Source organism: Malania oleifera, chromosome 3 (genome assembly GCF_029873635.1).
Source record: "Malania oleifera isolate guangnan ecotype guangnan chromosome 3, ASM2987363v1, whole genome shotgun sequence".
NCBI classification, from domain to species: Eukaryota; Viridiplantae; Streptophyta; class Magnoliopsida; order Santalales; family Ximeniaceae; genus Malania; species Malania oleifera.
In genome coordinates this window covers 103,676,722-103,683,028 of record NC_080419.1, presented here as the reverse complement: position 1 = coordinate 103,683,028, position 6,307 = coordinate 103,676,722, and positions in this window count along the sequence as shown.

Below are 6,307 nucleotides of genomic sequence, written 5' to 3'. Positions count from 1 at the left end.
TTCAGTATATTATGATGAATGTTATCCAGCATATGAACTGTACTGTATATGTATGATAGCACCAAATATTCATGTTGTCACACAACTATATTTAGTTTATTTTCCCTTACTGAGAGGTATCTCACCTCCAACATTAAAATAATTTTCAGGAAACCAAGAAATACTAGCGGATCAAGGCCACCGTTGAGATAATACGATACTACCCCGCTAGGAGGGTAAGTTTTGATGTAGGAACAGTAGATTTGTGTTGTGGGTTCCTAGATATGTATATATGTATTTTGTATTTTTGGAAATTGTATATAAACACAGATATTTGGGAATGTAGTTAACTTTGGTATTTGTATTTTATGGTTATAAAAATGTGATTTATATTTACTGCTGCTTAGGTTTCCGCTGTGAATGTCAGATGTGTCCCCGTTACCCATGGGTTCGGGTTGACTTTAATATTAAATATATATATTATTATATGATAAGTTAAGCACGTCGTTACACTAGTGACCTGAACCTGTAAATAATTTTACAGCGAAAGACCTCAAATACAAATTATATCATAGTACTAAAAACATTTATTACAACAATGTCTGCAATATTAAAATTAATATCCTCAAAAATTCTAAAACATTAAAAATATAACAAATTTAATATTTATCCTAAATAACCCTTTCTAATCCCACTCACGCTTTCCCTGCGTCACTCTAATTTCTGGTATGTCCTGAAATATGAAATAATTATTAGGGTAAGACAACGCTCAGTAAGTATAGGCTAGATTATTATCAGTATGTGGCAAAAATGAGTTTTACGATAAATAACATTTAATATTGTAGGTCATGTTTACATATATAAAAATCTATCTTTCGGTGACCACATCTGGTACATATCCAAAGCACTCACTAAAATTGAGCACTTATCCAACACCCTACCCCTTCCGATAGGCCTACTTCATAAGTCCCCCCGATTCTACAAGCTCTCGGACTAAAGTCCCAAGAATTGGGGCATTACGTATCGCCGTCCCCCTTTGCCTTTATATCACCAAACATATCCCTTAGATATGCCATAAAATACAACATCATATAATGTTACCATATCTAACATGCAGCATGATTAAATACAAATAAGCTCATGTCACATGATTTTCGTGCTAAAAGTATGTATTTTTAACAGAATATAATAATGTTGTAAATTACCCCAAGATAAATAATACTTGGAAATATTTTAATAAAAAGCTGACATAATCAAGTTCACTTACCTTTCAATCAACTCTTCTTTGAAATCTTCTATGAAAAATGAATTAAGAACTTTCCTATTTATAAAGAATTGGAGAAAGGGTATTTTTGTAATTTCTAGGATTTCTTAAAGATTAATAAATGAAATATATAAATAAATAGTTAATTAATTAAATAATAAAATAAGAGAGAGATTGTTGACCTTATAGGTCATATCCCGTTTTGATTATAACAAATACTCTGATATTTAATGGTTGATGAGTTTATGTGCAAGACCAATCGGAAGTATCATATGGTGCACATACGTGGGCTTGAAGATGATAAAGTCCCAAACCTTTTATTTTTTGTAATTTAGTTTGAGTTTTAGTTGGGTATGTAATAGTAAATAGGATATGGTCTGTAATAATTTACGTCTTACCTGCATGGTAGGATGGATAAGCTCAAATGATCATAGGGAAACCAAATGACCATAGTGCACCCTTCGGTTGACCGACGCCGGATTTTTTTGGTATCCTCAAAAAGACTTGGAATGACCCTAGGATTCACATGCATACAAAAACATATATGCTTATATGAATAGGGTGAATGTATAAGGGAGTTGGAACTGAAATGCATTAAAAATGCATGTTCGGTTAACCGAACTTTCACAATGTAAATCATTCGGTCGACCGAACCGGTCAAGCGGTCAACATTTTGACCATAGCTCGGTTGACCATACTGTACCAAGTTCAAATGACTTGGTCGACCGAATTCCCACCGAGTCAACATTTAACTCATCGGTCGACCAACCAAATTTAAATGAGCAACGCCTTGACCGACCGAACTCACACGTGGTAAAATCCGACGTCCTAGTCGATCGAACTTCATAGTTCAAAGTGTCACGGTCGATCAAACCGCGCTAAAATGAAAAATTGCCTTTGGGAACCTTAGTCTGATCGACCGAACTTCCAATTCAAATTTTACCCGGTCGACCGAACTCAGTCACTTGGTCAACCGAACCTCGCGTCCGATCGACCGGTGCTCTTGGGTTGGACATTATTTTTTACCGCAGTTAAATTTTTTAAACAGGGTTAATGATGCTAAAATGTTTTTAAACAATCCTAATAATGCCCTACATGTCCTGAACGGTTATATTTTTGGGGAACTCTATATATTCCCATTCATTTGCAAAAATTAGGAGGAGATTAGCAAAATAATTAGCAAATATCCTCTGAATCTCAAAAAACTTATTTTTCGTATTCAAACTATATACTCCCATTCTTACTCATCCATATTGCAAATACGACTTAGTAAGAGTGCTCTTGTGTTCATCTCACCAAGCTTAAACTCTCATTTGCTCGTTTTGATTGAGATTGATTTTTCTTTGAGAGTAAGCTTCTAGTTTTTCTAGGGGGCTTTGTAAATAAGCCTTCCGTAGGAAAACTTCTTAAAGCTTTTGAGTTTTGCATTTTCATTACAATACTCAAGAGTTCATCTTGTATTCTGATTACTAAAATATTTTATACATCATTTTCAAAAATATCTTTTGTGCTTATCTTTGAGAAATTTATTTTGAGATATTTGCTTGAGTGCTAAAAGATCTTTGTTGCTATACCTTTTGATTGAGATTATCTTTTTGATACAAAGATCTAACAAATTTTGCAAACCATTTTTGAATATCTCTAGTGGTTTATATTGAAAAAAATTATTTGTTGAGATATTTGAAGTGTGCTTATGATCTTTGTTTGTGCATTGTGATTGAAATCTTTATTTGACACAATGATCATATCATTTACACTCTCACGCACTGATTACAATATTTGCATAAATATTTGAGAGTAGACATTAAGATTACACTAACCCTATCGTATCTTATCTTTTGATAGTGTATTGATTATATTGGTACATATTAGCTTGTGTAAGAAGCATTTCCTTGTACGCAAAAATTGCATTTCAAATTGGTTGTATTCCAGGCACGAGTCTGAAGAGGGAGATTAGCTCTGTTGAATAGTCCCAAATTGGCTTAGACCTGATTAGGAAAGTTAGGTGCGTCATCCTGGTAAGGCATGTTGGTTGAGATCAGCCCCTTGAATTAACCTGGTTGTAATTGGTACTGCTCCACCCGTTAAGTGAGCTTATAATGTAATCCTTGAGCGGGTGTGCGAAGGTGGGGACGTAGGCACTATTTGCGGAACCCCGATATCATATCTGGTGTTGATTTCATTTTCCGCAATTTACATTCTGCACCTGTATGTTTATGTTTATTATTTGAATATTTGTTTGGGATTGTGAATACATAGAAAGACCCTAGGTTTGTGAAATATTGTCTGCTGGATTAGCTAAACTTAGGATGAATTTTTAAATACCAATCCACCCCCTCTTGGGATTGCACCAAAGCTAATAGAGAGAGAGAGAGAGAGAGAGAGAGAGAGAGAGAGAGAGAGAGAAAGAGATAAGTATGGAAGGGGGGGAGAGAGAGAGAGAGAGAGAGATAAACTCGCTAGGAGAGAGAAGGAGCGGAGGGGTTGTGCTTTGTCAGATTGAGATTGAATTTATCTATATATTATTATTATATTCATATATATATAATATTATATTTATATTAATTAATTAATTAATAATTTAATAATAATAATAATAATAAATTTTAATTTTAATTTTTTTTACACTTACATGTATATGATTTTTAGGGTCATTACAACATGACAGCAAATAGAAAATGGTTAGACGCCTACAGGTTTGTTAATACTGGTTATATTTTGATGAAAAATGATATTTCATGCGAAATATTTGGTATTGTAATGTCAAAATCAAGTTTTATGATGGTATTGTAAGAACCATATGTGATGTAAGACATGTATCAGGTCTAAGGAAGAATGTTGTTTCATTGGACACTTTACATTGTAAAGGGTATAGTTACAAGTCCAAAAGTGGGGAAATGAAAGTGTGTGAAGGCGACTCAATAATGATGAAAGGAGAAAAGGTAGTAGAAAATATCTATGTACTGTAGGGTGTTACAATTGTAGGTAGAACTGTAATTGTAGAATTTGAGTCAAATATTCTATGGCATATGCGGTTAAGGCATATGGGTGACTACATGTATTCAGATGTTTGGGGACCAGTGAAGATAGCATCACGGTGCAGACATATGTTTTTCATAGATTTATTACGAAAGGTCTTGGTTTATCTCATGTGGCATAAGCCTGATGTGTTTTCTAGGTTTAACTTGTGAGTGAGGTGGAGAACCAGACCAGGAGAGAGATCCACAAGTCAGACATTAAGATTGAGTACGATGGTTTCATTCAAAAAGTTATTTGCAGGGCTTGCAGGATACTTCTTAGTGAAATTAGTGAGTATAGCGCATTTCTCGTGTGATCGATCACCAAAGGTATCACTAGATGAGAGGGTTGCAGGTGAATTGTGGGCAGGTTTTACAATAGACTACTCAGTTATGAGTGGATGTCCACTAATGCACTATTCTAGCAATGGAGGATCTAGACTTGGGTGTTATGTCCGGACAGTACATCTTTTTGAGATATAAGAAAGGTGGGTGCAAGTTGGGTGATCTTGTGGCAAACAAAGGGACGATCGAGGACATGACTTTTGGTAATAAAGTCATGGGGTAGCGTACTCAAGTAAATGAAGAGAAATAAATCCCAGAAAACTACAGCACCAGCAAACATGTAATTCAGGTGGAGTTAGATACTTGAAGCAGAAATGCGGGGAGTTCTATCTCAAGTCAACAGTATCATCATATGAATGGGCATGTGATGCAGGTGGAGCTATAGACTTAGGGCAGAGATGACGTTGTTCATATTGTAGGGAGTTTTATCTTGGGAGACTAGCAGGATCACTGTGGGCCCATATGCACTATTAGACCACCACTTAGGTATAATTTTGGCATTATGGAGTTTTATGCATTCATTACTACCAGTAGCAAGGTTCCTACTATTTTTTAAGTTAAAATGCATGGGAAATGGGAAAATAGGTGGATGAGTGCTATGGTGGAGGAAATGGAAGTATTGCATATGTATAAGGTGTGTGAGTTGGTGAGGCTTCTAGTTGGGAAGAGGGTGATAGGATGCAAGGGAGTGATGTATCTATTGGGTGTGAATGACATGTTATTGATGAGGAAAGCTTTGACTGAGGCTGATCAATTAGGAATTCTATTAAAAGGTTTTGACATGAATGTGTTGGGTACAGCCAAGAAGGGTCTTGGTTTGCTGATTCGCATGGACAAAGCTGCAAGGAGATTGGTGTTATCTTAGGGTGGCTTTATGGATGGAACTACAAGGAGACTTCGTTGCCGTCTCAAAGGGGTTCTATGGAGAATCGATATGGAATGTCTACCACTTGGTATCCAATGATGGGTTGTGATGTCTGAGATATGTCAAAGGTCCCTTATGATGATGTAATAGGGTATTTCAACAGGCAACAGAGTGGATCGTCAATTGTTAGTTTTGTAAAAGACTATGCATGGAGCTTTGGTGATAGAAGGCTTGCAATAGCTTTTGTGTTTACTGTTATAAGAAATTCTTGTTGAAAGTCTAGGGTGAAGTTTTCGGGTGTCGCATCTATAACTGTATCAGGGTTAATGGTAGAAGTCGAAGCTGCCATCTGCAAGTTCAAGCGGCGTTGCTTGGACTTGGTGTCACACCCTGAACCCCGAAATGGGACCCAAGGGTGAAAATGTAACCTAACCTGTCCCTATATCCGATAAAACATCCAAAGATATAGTACAATGGATGAGGGTCCGACCTCGTGGGGTTCCCAGACACCCTAAACACATCCAAACACAATCATTTACGCAGCGGAAAAGTAATTCTATATATACATATGCAGTACCATACCAGAGTCTATATAAGAGCAGAACATAGCTCTATCAAAACATACAAACGGGTGCCCAAATACATCTCAAAATGGCAACCCACCAAAAATACAATCCTAGCACTTACCCAAGCGCTAAACGCAGTACACCAGCTACTATGCTCCCTACACCAGGACACTAGTTCTGATTACTTGAAGGACCTGTAAAAATGTACGTACAGCAAGGGTGAGACACCTCTCAGTAAAGAAGAACACAGGTTATATCGGTGTGTGGCATT